This window comes from Protopterus annectens, chromosome 2.part0, assembly GCF_019279795.1.
Source record: "Protopterus annectens isolate FY-2018-M chromosome 2.part0, PAN1.0, whole genome shotgun sequence".
Taxonomy (NCBI): domain Eukaryota; kingdom Metazoa; phylum Chordata; order Ceratodontiformes; family Protopteridae; genus Protopterus; species Protopterus annectens.
Genome location: NC_056728.1, coordinates 376,270,290 through 376,286,883, shown reverse-complemented (window position 1 = coordinate 376,286,883; position 16,594 = coordinate 376,270,290). Strand labels below are relative to the sequence as shown.

Below are 16,594 nucleotides of genomic sequence, written 5' to 3'. Positions count from 1 at the left end.
AGGCATTGTTTTCTTTAAAGTTACCAGAAAAAGCTTGACAAATGAACTATAATAATAAATTGCTTTTATTTCCATTGAATAGGGACCTGAAAGAATGCTGCATAATGCTATGTTTTTTTTTTTCTGAACTACAAGCCAGGGAAACAATCTGAATAAATATTATTTCTTAACAAACTAATACTGTTGTGCACATGTGGTGAAGGCAGTTCCCTTAATCATATTAAAATAATAAAAAAAAAAGGATGCCAAAATGATACTAAAGCTGAAAAAGTAGACAAATGTGTAAAATGTAAATTAGCATACAGGTCTTAGCAAATGGATCAAATGAATAAAGTGCTTTGGATACAAAATACAGTGCAAATTGAATGCTAACATCAAGAATAAGAAATAGTTATAATTTATACATTTAATGAATGCTAACATCACAAAGAAGAAACAATTGTTAATTTACAATGTTTTCAAAACATTTGTTTTATCTTAGCATGGAATAACAATATGGAAAACCTTATAAGAAAACAAGCAAGAGTAAACTGGAAAATAATACAGTGGAAATATACCAGTCTATACATGGATGTGAAAATTTAAGTCATTATGAAATACTAAAACATACGAACTTGCACCAGTGTCTCATACAGACAATTAAGAGTGTGCCTTATTCAGGTATATAGGGTATTTAGAGACAACCACCTCTTGAATGCTTGGGGTTATCAAAAAGTATTAAAGAATCATCAGACAACCTATGCAGAAGATTCTATAGGGATGAGAAGTGCACTAACTGTTTTTTTGACAGAGTAGCTGATGCATGGAATACACTAACAAAGTACATTAAAGCAAGTACTAATTTAGATATTTTTAAGAACAACCTGGACTCTTATTATGGGAATAACTCTTTTGTTATATTGGTTGGCTAGAAGGGCATTATTGCCTGTGCCTGAAATATCTGTATGAATATATGTATGTATATATTTATGGTAAGCAGTAGTCTGATAACTGATTAATACAAACGTGCACACCTAGTGTCTATAAACTCATGCTGTAAATATTTACTGAAATTTACAAAATAAATAAGCTACTTTCAACTGTATCATAGGATATTGGTAAGTTATACATTTCATACTGGTTTTATTATACTAGGGTCAGATTCCAAAAGGTTTCTACTATGAGTGGATGAAAATGAAGCACAAGGGATTGGACTCTGCAAACTGCATCTGCAAAGAAATCCCTAGACCGAGTATTTCTAAAGCCATTTGACTTGTAGATGTGCAGTAGGTCCATCAGTACTGAGTTGGATAATGCCTTGTATGCCTGACACAGGTCACTTCTTTGCAGTCTGTAAGATATTGAGTATATTGACAGCACTTTCAGTAAGTCTACGTAGGACATATTGTTTAGATCTTGTATGCTTTTAGTAAGGTATCTCTGTGGGGTGTTCCAGTTATTGCATGTTTTTGGACAGATACATGTCAAAAGGAACATTATACTCAATTACTGGCTTAATGACAGCTGAGAAAAGTGGGACAATGACATCTCTAGATCTAGATAAAATTTCTTTGTTTATAAGCTGCACAATACAGAAAGACTTTTTAACAAAAAGCAGACAAATGTTGGACAAAAGTTAGATCACTGCCCATATAAGTTACCGAATCCCAATCAACAGGGTCAACTCTTATGGGTGTATTGTCTAAGTGACAGTTGCTGGAGTAGATGACTTCCCAATGGATATAATAATGCAATTTTTTTTTTTTTGGTATTTAGTTTCAGGCCATGATTTTTGCACCAGTTATTTGTTTAGGACAAACCTTTCTGTAGGATGTCTAAGCCATTTGGAGATTCAATGGCTGCTCCTATCTTGCAGCCATCTGCAAACTTACTCTGCCACAGCTCAATGGTATTGCTTTTACTTCACAGAATCAGATCCCAAACAGGAGATATCCCAATCTTTGTGTAGGTAATGTTCCCCATTTTGATCTCCTGCATCCTATCTGTAATTCAGCTGTCAATCCATCGGATGACAGAGGGATTTATTCACTGTTTATTTAGCTTTTCTACAATGCCTGAGTAGGGGATTGTACCAAAACATTTAGCTAGGTTGAGGTACATGATCGGTACCATTTTACCTTCATCCATTGCTTTGATGACCTTTACAAAAAGTCTACCAGGTTAAGTAAGCATGACCTGTCATTGATAAATCCAAACTCAGACTGGTCCAGTGTTTGGATGTTTCCTATATCCATACTGATTAGTTCTGTAATTAGGCTTTCAATGGCTTTGCATATGAAGCTGGTCAGACTTATGGGTCTGTGGAAGGCCGTCCCTTATGCAGGGGAATAACTGTAGTTATTCTCCATTTGCTTGGTAGAAAACTTGTAATGAGACTGAGCTTGAACAGTGTTCTTAGGGAGATAGCTAAATTGTGCTTCATGCTATACAGGATGCATCCAGGGATACTGTCAGGATCCAGTGATGCAGTGTGTTTTAGCTTTTGATAGTGCTTTTAGGACTTTGCCTCGTGTGACAGCTGGAGACAAGACAATTTCAGGTATATCTGGTTGGACAGGATTTTAGAACATCTCAGAAACATCAGACATAACAAGACCAGCAGTGCTCTAACTACACATGTCTCTGCCTTGCCTTGGGACAACAACATACCTGTAAGTTTTTTGTTTTAGAGGTAGTTCAGTTAGGTATTAGAGGCAGAGATTTGAGAAATAAAACTGAGGCTAGAGAATAAAGCTGGATCCTACAGTTACAGTCTTATAGATCTCCTGGGTTAAATGAAATGCTTTCCCTTAAACCAGCTTTAAAGGTACAATCTTCAATTCATTAGCTTATTATTATTTTTAATTTATTTTTATATATATACGAGGGTTAGATGAAATGTTTTTATAGGTATGTGATTTATTATTTTGTGCTTTGTATAGCCTTGTCTACACAACCATGTGGTCTCATGATGATGAGGTCATCAGTGTATGACAAGCTGGTTGAGAGACTCAGCAGAGAGGGATGTTTGTGAGTTACATACATAGGTAATTGATTTTAATTAATTTCTTTAGATTATCGTGAAGATGATTATTACTTTATTGATGGGAGGAGTTTTACGGCTTTATCTTGAAGTTGTTTTAGTATTGTTAGTTGGTCTGATGAAGCATTGTTGTTTTTAATGCAAAAGCGCTTACCTTTATTAAACTGTTGTCTGCTTATTACTACCTGTTGGTTTGTTTGTCTTTTCGGCTTTTCCAGGTTAGGGGTTGCCACAGCAGAACTCTGGTCCGCTAATGACTGGCAGTGGATTTTTATGGTGCCAAGTTGCTAGCCCAACGCCCAACCTTCAGTGAAGGCACGCCCATTCACGCATGTCTTTCGGAGGCCACTAGACCGCGGGGAGGACATGCAGACTCCACACAGAAGGCACTCCAGCTGAGAATTGAACAGGAGAACCTCTTGCTGTGAGGCAACAATGCTACTCTTGTTGGTATTTGGTGCTTAATACAACTTCTGCTGTGCGAGTCGCTGTATTACTTCTTTTATTACAAGTATATTCTGGTTTGTGGATTCCAGCGACATTACCTGACGCTTTGCTTTGGTTTTGTGCTTAAGAATGATTACCGAATTAGATCCTGAGAAACTACTCCTCTCCAGGGAAATACGAGGAGGACATAGATGTTTAGTCTTCTGTTCGTTTTAACAAGAAAACCGGGGCCAACAACACTGTTATTAGCATCAGGAGCGTCTCCAGTGATGGGCACAACAGTAAGACTAAACAGGGAAGTCTTCCCTGCTCCCTCTCCCAGGATCGAGAAGAGTGGTTCTCCTTTGCCACTAAGAAACCCTAGCATCCGCAGAGGGCTAACTCCCAATCCATAGTGGCTATAGATACTACATCAGAGAGATCTGGGGTAAAGATGAGTCTGAGGAACCAGCTTTGGCCACAGCAGAGTCACCTACAGTGGATATAAAAAATGTACACAGCCCTGTTAAAATGCCAGGTTTTTGTGATAAAAAAAAAATGAGATCACAATAAATCATTTCAAAACTTTTCCCACATTTAATGTGACATATAACCTGTACAATTCAATTAAAAACAAACATTTATTAGGGGAAAAAAATATAAAAAAATAAAAAAAACGTACAATACGCTGGTTGCATATGTGTGCACACCCTTAAATGTATACTTTGTTGAAGCACCTTTTGATTTAATTACAGCATTCAGTCTTCTTGGGTACACACCTGCCATCAATTAAAGAGACTCTTGATTAACCTCAAATAAAGTTCAGCTGTCTAGTAGAATTTTCTTGATATTTACTCAGTTGGCTGGAACAGCAAAAGCCATGGTTCGCAGAGAGCTTAAAGCATCAAAGGGATCTCACTGTTGAAAGGTATCAGTCAGGAGAAGGGTACAAAAAATATCCATAGCATTGGATATACCATGGAACACAGTGAAGATAGTCATCAAAAAGTGGAGAAAATATGGGACAACAGTGATGTTGCAAAGAACTGGACATCCCTCCAAAACTGATGAAAATACAAGACAAAAACTGGTCAGGGAGGCTGCCAAGAGACCTACAGCAACACTGAAGGAGCTGCAGGAATTTCTGGCAAGTGCTCGTTGTGTACTACATGTGGCAACAATCTCCCGTATTCTCCATACTTCTAGACTATGGGGTAGGGTTGCAAGACAAAAGCTTTTTCTTACACAGAAAAACATCCAGACCCAGCTAAAATTTGCTAAACAATACATCAAGTCTCCGAAAAGCATGTGAGAAAATGTATTATGGTCTGATGAGACCAAGGTTGAACTTTTTGGCCACAATCCCAAAAGCTATGTTTGGAGCAAAAACAACACTTTGCATCACTAAAAGGACACCATCCCCACGGTGATGCATGCTGGCAGCAGTATCATGCTTTGGGGTTGCTTTTCCTTCAGCTGGAACTGGGGCTTTAGTCAAGGTGGAGGGAATTATGAAGAGTTCCAAATACCAGTCACTTTTGGCCCAAAACCTTCAGGCATCTGCTAGAAAGCTGAAGATGAAGAGGAATTTCCCCTTTCAACACGACAATGACCCCAAGCATACATCCAAATCAACAAAAGAATGGCTTTGCCAGAAGAAAATTAAAGTTTTGGCATGGCCCACCCAGAGCTCAGACCTAAATCCAATAGAAAATCTGTGGGATGACCTGAAGAGGGCTGTGCACAAGAGATGCCCTCGCAATCTGACAGATTTGGAGCGCTTTTGCAAGGAAGAGTGGCAAAAATTGCCAAGTCAAGATGTGACATGCTGATAGACTCCTACCCAAGAAGACTGAATGCTGTAATTAAATCAAAAGGTACTTCAACAAAGTATTAGTTTAAGGGTGTGCACACTTATGCAACCAGCTTATCGTATGGTTTTTTTTTTATTTTTTATATTTTTCCCCCTAACAAATTTGTGTGTTTTTCAATTGAATTGTACAGGTTATAGGTCACATTAAAGGTGGGAAAAGTTTTGAAATTATTTATTGTGGTCTCCTTTTTTATATCACAAAAAACTGGCATTTTAGCACAGGTGTGTACACTTTTTATATCCATTGTACCTGTGGCTGAGGCAAATTGCTAGCTTGCAGTGGAGGAAAAGGCTGCTTGTTTAACTTTTTCTTTCTGTGGTTGGAAGAAGGGCCAATTGTGGAACTGGTAGCTTGTTCCATGGTCAAGCTGAAAATGGCGTCTCCTTCCTGGGAGCACCAGCCTGTAAAAATTTAAAGTTGTAAAAAGTCCATTTTTTACCAATAAAACCACAATAAAAAGCAGTTTAGCACACTCTGCCAGCCCCAAAAGTAAAATAAATACAAATTCCCTCTCAAAATTTTTTCAACTACTTTTAACAACTTTTAAAACTGACAGGGAAAACTGCACTCCCATTTAAAAGTACAGTCCTTTAAAATACAAACTCTTAGAAGAAAAATAGATTTCCTGACCAGGAAAATTACAAAAAAAAAGCATTTTTATTTTAACGTGGAATGTTTTCCCCAAAAGGGAACTTATCTGCCTGGAAATGGAACAGCACAAGCCGAACGCTGATCCCTGAAACCAGAAGAGGATCGCTCTATTGGTGGCAGGAAAGGTCTGAGGGGCTTGACTCTCAAATCTTTATTTTTAGGCAGTCGCTCGAGCTGCCTAATGGTTTGAGCGCATAGTAAATTCCCTGAAACTTTGGAAGATGCCAGCTATTACATCCTTGGCAGAATACAACCCATATAGCTTAGGCTACTGTGGCAGTGATAAATATGATAAACATTACCATTTACAATCAGCTTGGTACATTGCTTTGTTGTGCATCCCAGATTATGAACAAAACTCAAAGCCGCTTTGTGAAGGTTTTTTAGCATTTGGTTGGAGTTCCAGTATGCCTGCAAGCTGATCAGCAGCTTAATTTCAGCTCTCCTAGTGTGAAAAAAGAAACTGGAAAATAAGAGCTAGTGATAATGTCAGCTTAATTAAATTTAATTGCTGGCTAATAAGCTGCTTGGATATCAGCAAAGAAGAAAGTTAGAGAACCTGAAAGAAAATCAACCACAAAAGGTAAAGAGAAGACTCTAGCTAAGAAGAATTCTGCAGCTATTCAGCAAAAGGTAGTTCAATCTTCAGCTTTGGTGCTGTCAGTGGCATCTAGTAATTTACAGGAAAATTAATCAAATGTACTCAGAGATGATTAACCTGAGATTTTTCTGCTGTACCACATAAACTGGAAGGAAAAAAATATTAATTTTATGAAAACACAAATAAGCAAGTGGACTGATATTCCATAGAAGGATTTATTAACTGAGAGGTTACACTGAGAGTATGCTCCAAACCTGGCCATGAGAAAGCAACCAAGACTGTAGTAGTAAGGATGGAATCATACCAGCAGAACAAGATGATTCCCCAAAAAACTGTGGCATAAGGGAACAGTATTAAAAACTAGAGACAGCAGAGTGTTTGTGGAAAATGATTATTAACTGTACAGCAGTCAGAAGAGAAGCAATTTGAAGAACTAGCCCATTCCATTTCTTCTATTTTATCCAAAATCCTTTTTTCTTTGACAAACAGTAAAGCAGAGTCTAAATCATCGAAGACCTTAGGACCATCAGGAAGGAAGATTTTAAGCTTGGCAGGAAACAGAAGGTATGTTTTAAACTGTGCTTTTTTAAGCTCCCTTATTAGTGGCAGAAAAACTTTTCTTTTAGCAATTACCATGGAAGAATAGTCATTGTCAAAACGCACAGTTGTCTCATTAAACTTAACAGGAGCTTTAGCCCAAGCAGATTTAAGAACCATCTCTTTATCAAAAGATGATAGAAATCTAACTATAACTGATCTAGGATAGTTTTTGTTAGAGTTAGTATTAGCTATAGATCTATGTGCTCTTTCGATACCAAAAGAGAATGCTTCTGGTAAATCTAAAGTTTTAGGGAGCCATGTTGTTAAAAAAGAAGTAATATTGATTAATTATTTGTATAAAATTGTTATGATATTTCTCTTATATGTTAAAACAATAAACTTGTTTTGAAAAAAAAAAGAAGAGAAGCAATTTTATCCCAGCAATTATGGAATGCTGAGAGGCAGGTGTGAGATTCAGACTATAACCAGCTGTCTTCAGAATATTTTTCCTGGAGGATCAAAGACATGTGGATGCAGAATAGACCAAGGATGAAAGGAAAAAGTTTATCTAACAAAAAGTGAGTCAGCAAACAGAGTGTCTACTTCTCATTCTTTTGAAAATACAGCTTATACAATGATTTTGGCTGTGAAACCTTTTCCAATGTTCCAATGGAAAATGCGTGTGAAATAGAAAAACAACACAGGCGTTGACTAGAAGAATCAGGAGTACTTAACACTTGAACCAGAGTCTGGTGTTGGGAGACTGAGAAGGGCAGGAAGAACAGCTACTCTGAAATTAGTGAATAGATGGAAGACTATAAAACATCAAACAAATTTGTAAAATATGGCTTAGCAAGAAAAAGAGACTGGCAATGACTGGACTTTTCTTGACTTTCTTAAACTTGTGGGTGGACTGTAAAGTATATACCTTACTTTATCATAATGTTTAGAAAGGCAATAAAGTGGGAAAAATTTACTGTAAGTAAACAATTTTTGTTTGTATTACTATCTTAGTAAAAAATGTCATGATATAAACTGCATGTTATATACAGTAAAGAAGTTTTGGGTACAGTGTGTAGTCAGGTATTGGTATTTCAAATATGTTTAGAGGTGTTTTTAGTAACGCCTGCATGTATTAAAATATTAAAGTAAACAAGGACTTTACTATTTATAAGAATTAAGCTCTTTACAGTATAACAAGAGAAGAAATGCTTGACAAAATCAAGTTTCATTTTAATATATTGTGATTCTGGGCTGCTGGGTGGAGGTTGGGTAGGGTGAAAAGTGTGCTGATTATATCATATGTAAAATTAAAATATTTTCTCTTATTTATATAGGGATTAATATCTAGATTAATGCCAAGTGGTTTTGTAAGTAATGTGAAAGTAATCCAATGAGTGCCTCGACGGGGCAAATGCTTCTCTGTAGAAAACCCAACCAGTCAGTAAAGTGAATAAAATCAGAGATAGCAAACCAAGTACCAACGATAAATTCAACAATAAGACCAGCATATACACAGTCTGTACGTGTTCACCAAGCAATCAATCTCCAATAGTCCAACAGGTTAAAATATTTATTTGAAAACAGTTCAAGACAGGTTAGCGCTTTCACCGATATGGCTTCTTCAGACCTTCATATTTGATTAATTAATGGACGGTTTATATACAACATTTAAGCGGGAAAATCATTCATTCTTAAAGATACATTGTAGATAAAAACATTAAAAACATCCTTATAATACTGAATTAAAAAACTGAATTAAAAAACTCAGTTTAAAAATTCTATAATCATTATAATGTAACTAAAATAAACATACTATAAATGCTATACATGAAATTATCAACTACAGCTCATCTGTGTAGTCTTTTTGTTTTCAAAAATGGTTTAACTGGAACCATACCATTAAGACCAGGTGGGACATCAGACCTCAACCTAATAATCCAATTCGCTTCTCTTGTTTCTGTATAGGTCCTGATGTCACCCCCTCTGGGTCCTGGTATGATTTGCTCCACTATTAAAAATTTAAAAACATGTGTATCCCCTCTATCCATGACATGCCTTGCCAAAGCATTTGTTTTCAAACCAATCCTAATATTATAGACGTGTTCACGTATTCTATCCCTCAACATCCTGTTTGTTTTGCCAATATAGAACGCTTGGCATTCCACACAGGAAGCCAGGTAAACAACATTGGATGTTAAACAGGTCCCTCTTACTTTAAATTCATATTCTCTTAATGTTGTTGGATGTATAAATACATTATCTATATCAATAAAATTACAAAAATTGCATTTATTACACTTCGCTGTTCCATATAGTTCTATATTATCATCATCACTCATCTGTTCTCTGGGGTAGCATAATAATCTTTTTAAATTCTTCTTGTTTTTGTAGATGAACTTAGGTGCTTCCCCGACAATGCCTTTAAGTGCATGGTCTACAGTTAAAACATCCCAGTGTCCTCTAATAATGTCTTTTATATTCCCCACATCGCTAGTATAGAATATAGAACATGCCATCCCTCTATCCATTATCTTTTCAGTACTTCCTTTTGAAGTCTCCTGGGTCATTCTCTCATTACATGAATATCCATCACTAAAATAGGGTGCAGCTCTATTCTCTCTAAGTATAGACATGTCTGAGAATCCTTTAGAAATTTCATTAACAGAATAACCCCTAGATAGAAATCTATCGCCTAGTTCATTAAGTTCTTGTTTGTAACCCATCGCTGTGGGATTATATCTAGATATTCGGATCGCTTGTCCTTTCACTACATTATGATAGACGTACCCTGGGTGCATACTTGTCCTGTGTAATAATGAATTCTTATGACATTTCTTCCTAAATACCCCCGTGTTTACCATTCCATTAGGTAGCCTTTCTATAGAAATGTCTAAGAATGGTAATTTGGTTCCTGAAGACTCATATGTAAACTTAAGGTATTCATTGCTAGAGTTCATTTCCTCTACAAATAGTGTCAATTCGCTGGACGTACCTGTCCAAATCAGAAACAAGTCGTCCACGAAACGTCTATAAAACGGTACATATTTCTTAAAAAATTGCTTGGTAAACAAGTGGACGTATTACCATTCAGCCATGAATAGGCTGGCGTAGCTATTGGCACACGAGGTGCCCATAGCCACGCCATCCTTCTGTAGATAGAAATCACCTTCAAAATAAAAAACATTGGATTCCAAAATCATCTCCAAGAAGAACATTAAAAGCTCAATCCTACTGGCTGACATCTGCGAATTGCGTTTCAAATAATTACTCAACATTATTATACCTTCTGTGTTAGGAATAACAGTAAATAGGGATTGCACATCTAGGGAGACCAAAGTGTATTCAGTTGTTACTGACACATTCCCCATAAACTCATTTAAATCCAATAAAAACTGTTTGGTATCCCTTAAAATATAAATGTTCTTTTCCACTAATGGTCTAAGTTGGTTCTCCACATAAATCGACAGCGATTCGGTTGACCACCCTCTGCCTGCCACGATAGGTCTAAATGGGGGGTTTTCCATATTTTTATGTATTTTGGGGAGTCCATGGAGAATTGGTATCAAGGGAAACTCTATGCACATATATTCATATAGTTCTGAATCAATGATGTTAGCTTTATATAAATCTTCTAAATTATGTTGAATCTTATAGACAATAATTTTGATCATACTTTGTTCTATATGACTATAATATGTGTCATCAGACAACATAGTTCTCATCCCATTGATATAATGTTCCTTATCCATCAATACCACCCTACCCCCCTTGTCTGCAGGTCTAATGGCCAGGGACTGGTCATTCATTAAACTCTTCAATGATGTCCTCTGCTTGTATGTTAAATTATACCTATTCCTTGTTGTCTTTCTAGTATCACTTTCATACATTCTAGATAGATCATTTTCAACCAATTTGCTGTACGCAGCCAGTAAAGGATGTAAAGGTGGTATAAATACACTTGGTTTTCTAAACTCTTTTTTTGGCTTAAAGCTTTGATCATTGAAAAAAACCTTTAGTGAGAGATTTCGAACAAACAGTTTAAAATCCCTTATAGTTTCTTCATATCTACTAACATTGGTCGGAATAAAGGATAGACCTTTGTTCAATACTATTACTTCATCTGTTGTCAGTGAATGTTTAGATATATTAAAAATTAGTTGTTCATCTTCCCTTCCCACATCAAATTTTTAAACTGAGTTTTTTAATTCAGTATTATAATAAGGATGTTTTTAATGTTTTTATCTACAATGTATCTTTAAGAATGAATGATTTTCCCGCTTAAATGTTGTATATAAACCGTCCATTAATTAATCAAATATGAAGGTCTGAAGAAGCCATATCGGTGAAAGCGCTAACCTGTCTTGAACTGTTTTCAAATAAATATTTTAACCTGTTGGACTATTTGAGATTGATTGCTTGGTGAACACGTACAGACTGTGTATATGCTGGTCTTATTGTTGAATTTATCGTCGGTACTTGGTTTGCTATCTCTGATTTTATTCACTTTACTGACTGTTTTGTAAGTAAGCTTGAAAATAAAGACAAAATGATAAAAGCCAAGATAAATGGTAAGTTTCTTGCATCTGCAAAGATATTAGATTGATTTTCTTCTAGTAGTAAATGTTCATTGGGAATCAAGAAAGGTGCAGCTGAAGGCAGTTGTGCATTCTGTTCTGAGTTCAATTTACAAAGATTCATTACTTTAAACATTTCCATGGAGATTAGCTATCTGTGGGTGCAAGCAATTAATCTTGACACTTCTAAGCATTCTTTGCTTAGGAAAATGCAAAATTTAAAGGTACAATGGCAAAAATAAAGTTTGAAATTATGGGAAGTAAATAAAAGATGGCAGTCTCCCTAGTGCCTTAATACTTTAATAGAACAGTGTATAATTTAGTTTTATTTAAAAGTAGCCAGTGCCCATTTTCTCGGGGCTATACATTATTGTTTTCTGAAAGCATTCAAGCCATTTTTCAAATCAGGCAAGGGAACACAGAAAAGAAAAGACACGGTAATCAATGTAAGTGTCAACACAGGCAGTAACGTACTCCAGCATGGGTAAAACCTTAATTTTGGGTTAGGTAATGGTTTTGGATACAGCTGTCGATTTGGGACAATTTTACCCTATCTGACAGGTTAAGCTTCACTTTTTAAAGATATCCTGAAAATATTCTAGGTTAACAGGAGATGGAGGTGTTCTGAGACTGTATTTAGTTTTTTTTTTTTTTGTTTGTTTTTTGAGGGCCTTGATAAATGTATAACTATGACACAGGTTTAAAAGGAAATTAAAATAAAAAACTGTATAAAAGATCACGCTACCAAACATTAGCATCTGCATAAAACACAAAAGTTGGAAGTACAGATTAAAAATGATCATGTAAAACTGGTGGGAACAATGTTTTTTATCATAATGGCTACACTATCTATACTGCCTTGTAATGTAAAAGGCCTTAAAGGTATAGACAAAAAAGAAAGAGTATTGAATTATATTATGAAATGCAGAATGCTAATAGCAATGCTGCAGGAGACATATTTGGGAATAAATGAGTATGTGAATTTAACAAAGAAAGGATTTCAGGACTGATATTCAGCAGAATATTAGGGACTAAGGAAAAGGGGAATAATTATACTAATTTCTAGAGGGACCCTAATAGTGATAGAAGTGGGAAAAAAGGCAGTAATGGTATATTTGTGGTGGTAAGGGGGTATTGGTAAGGAATGAGGTATATGCTGGCATGCAGTAACATTCCAGCAAAAAAAAAAAAAAAAAGTTATGTACTTACTCACCATAATGTTCTATCTGAGTTGTTGCTTTTCATTTGTCTTCAACCTGTGGAAATACGGATCCAACTCTGCCGCATTTTCCAGCATCAGATCTGAGCTACAAACTCCTCTCATACCCATAATGCTCCTGTCTCCCTCCTCCTCTCAGATCGAGTTTGCTGCCGACAGTAGCACCCTGACCTAACCAAGAGCCTAATATCTTGGCATTAGTACCCTGAAAGTACTATAGAAAAGACAAAGTCTTGACAAAGTATGGGCTATGTCTCTTCCATCCGGTCCACTACACTGCCCGCAAAAGGCAGGGTGAAGGAGGGAGGGATGGTTGAAGACAAAACAAAAGCAACAACTCAGATGGAACATTATGGTGAGTACATAACTTTTTTTTAATCTGAAGTTGTTTTCATTTGATCTTCAACTTGTGGGACAGAGTCCCCAGCTACCAAAAGAGCCAGGGAGGTTCTCATGGAAGGATATTTTGGAGCACAGCGGAGCCAATGGATGCCCTGCTTCTGGACTACAGATCCAACTTATACTGCAAAACAGACATGTGAGAAGATGCCCAAGTAGCCGCAGAACAAATGTCATACAAAGAAATCCTAGACCAAAAGGCCGCTGAAGTAGCCACAGACCTGGCAGAATGTGCTTTAATCTGACATGGTAGATATAATCCTTTGGCTGTATATGCCAGAGCTATGCACTGAGAGATCCAACGAGCAATAGTCACCTTTGGCACAGGTTTCCCTAAGAACAAAACTTTGATCAGACTTGCAAAAGGTCTTTGTTCTATGCAAATAAAAATGCAATTGCCTACGAACATCAAGCAAATACAAATTATACAAGGTGAGACAGAGAAACAGAAAAAAGGGGGAAAGTAATTTGAAAAAGTCACTTACCCAAAAAGTTCAACAGAGAGAACGGATTGTGATGCGGACATGAGTGCAGCAAATGAGATCTGAAGGGAGGAAGACGACAGAGGTATTAAGGGTTGGGAGGAGCTTTGAGCTCAGATCAGATGCTGGATAAGTGGCTGTGTCGGATCCATGACGGATCTGGGAACCTACTGGTTGAAGATCAAATGAAGACAACTTCAGATCTGTAGCTTCCAAACAGGCTTCATGTCTCATGAACACAGAACAGCAATAGTCATCTCTCAGCACAAAGGCAGGCCATCTACAGATCCTGGAAACTACAGACCCATAAGTCTCACTAGTCTCATATGCAAAGCCATGCAAAGAATTATCATGGAAATGATCAATATGTCACAGGAAACCTCCAGACACTGGATTTAACCCAATTTGGTTTCATCAAGGGCAGGTCATACCTATTCATCCTGGTGGACTTCTTAGAGAAAGTCACCAAAGCAACGGATGAGTCAAAATGATTCACACTGCCTACCTTGAGCTGGACAAGGCATCTGACAAAATACCACACTCGGGCATTGTTGACAACCTTGAGAGGTTAGGTATAAACCCTTATATCACCTGCTGGATAGCCAGCTGGCTCACAGACAGGACCCAGGAAGTTAGAAATGGGAAGTCAACCTCTACAAAGAGGCCAGTCACAAGCAGACCTTTAGAGGCCACTACTTTTTGGCATTTACTTTTTTGAAGTGAAGATCAATTTCAATGGCCACAGGCAAACTAAATTTGCAGATTATTGCAAATTAGGAGCTGTTCCTGAATTGCCCACCGACAGAAATGTTCTCCAGGAAGGGCTGACACAGACAAACGACTGCTATCACAGCTACGTACTAAAGCTAAATGCCACGAAATGCATAATAGTATCCTTTGGGAAGTCATCTACCCCTTGCAACTATCATATTGACAGCATACCTCTAAGAGTTGACCCAATAATCAGGGACTTGGGGACACACATAGACAGTAATCTAGCCTTTGACCATCACATGTCTACAGGAGTGAGGAAATCATTCTATGCTGTGCAACTTATAAACAAAGGTATGGCATCTTTGTCCAAGGAAGTCATTGTTCCACTGTATTCAGCATTCATCAGATCTATCACTGAGTACAGTGCCCCCTTTGGTATGTACCTAACCAGGCATATCCAACAATTGGAACATCCACAGAGGTTCCTCACTAAAAGAATACAGGGTGTAAGTAACATATCCTGTGCAGACTGCCTCAATGCCCTATCCCTGTATTCTGTTTCCTATAGGCTGTTGAGGGGAGATCTATGCCTGGCTGTATATACAAGGCATTGTCAGATCCCACTATGATGGCCCTCCTGCATATCTGCAAAACAAACAGCATCAGGATTTTCTGTTCTAAAGACTTAAAGCTTGCCTGTGATATAAACAGGACATACTGGAGAGACAGGTATGTATGCCAGAGACTACCCCTTCTCTGGAACAGGCTCCCCAATCCATGTGAAGGAGAGTTCCTCCCTAGACTATTTCAAGTGTAACGTGGACAATTGGATGGGTAACAGGAAATTCATCCCTGTTTTGGCACCTATGTCTCTAATGGACAAAGGTAGCATGTAAATGGTTCATCTCTCAGGCCTGTGCTTGCAAATGTTTCACTTTCCAAACCCGTACATGCACTTATCAAGGGTACCAGAACTTGTCAGAGATTTGGGATGCATGTCTAGGCTTAAAAAGTCTCTTGTGGTCATTAGCCTAGTAAACACCCATGAACCTAAGTAGCAATGGCTATGGCTGAGCGGCCTTTAGGTTTAGCATGCAAAGTCTTTCCTCTGATGGTACAAGCAAAGGAAATACAGTCTGACAGCCACTTGGATACTGTAACTTTAGAAACTTGCCTACCTAATTTGCATTTGGAAAAGAAAACAAACAACTGATTGGATTTTCCAAAGTACAGTGTCCTGTTCAAGTAAAAGCTCAGAGTCTAACAACACCCATGCTATACAAAAAGTATTCGTCCTTTAAAAAAAAAAAAATAGGAAAAAATAAAGGCAGATAAATATACAGATTCAAATTACTTTCAGTGGCCACCTCATGAAGAAAGGAAGGGCTCATGCAAAGGGAAACCTTATCTTTGTGAAACACCAAGTATGGAGGAACAGAAGATAGAGCTTGTAGCTTGGACACTCTCCTGTACGAGGTAACAATCACCAGCAACAAAGTCTTCCAAGATAACAACTTTACATCTGAAGTAGCAGAAGGCTAAAAAGGGCAAGTATCTCAGAAAAGGGTACAGAAAGGGGGTGTTACCAAATGGCAGAGCTCTGAATTGATAACGACTGGCCCCCAGCTGGAACTGCAGGAATTCCATGGACTGTCTCTCTATCTTGATATGATAGTAGGCATCCTTGGGATCTATTGAGCACATCCAATCATCCTTTCTCAGCAGACGTAGAATGGACTGCACCATGACCATGCAGAATTTGGTCTGTTTTATGAAGGGATTCAATTTGCTCAAATCCAAAATCGGCCTGAGGTCTGCTTGTTTTTTTGGCACAAAAAACAAACAAACAAACAAAAAAACTAACTAACAAAAAAAAACCCCGAGTAGACACCGGACCCTAATTAGTCTGGTGGGACATCTTGGATGATTTAATTTTCCAGTAGCTTCTTGAATGTTTACCACTGCCTGCTGTCTCTTGATGGGGTGGAATGTCTGAGAGAGACCTTTGTGACTGAAATTTGATATATCTAAAAATGCAATGGTATAGCCTCTGAATATAGCTCTTAACAACCATGCATTCAAGATGATG

At 37.4% G+C, this 16,594-nt stretch overlaps 1 protein-coding gene across 2 annotated transcripts in view; it reads right to left on the bottom strand.

Annotated features, from left to right (window-relative positions):
• Positions 1-16,594, bottom strand: part of DMRT1 (doublesex and mab-3 related transcription factor 1) — a 2,140,563-nt gene that overhangs the window by 506,418 nt on the left and 1,617,551 nt on the right. The gene's annotated exons all lie outside the window — the stretch shown is intronic.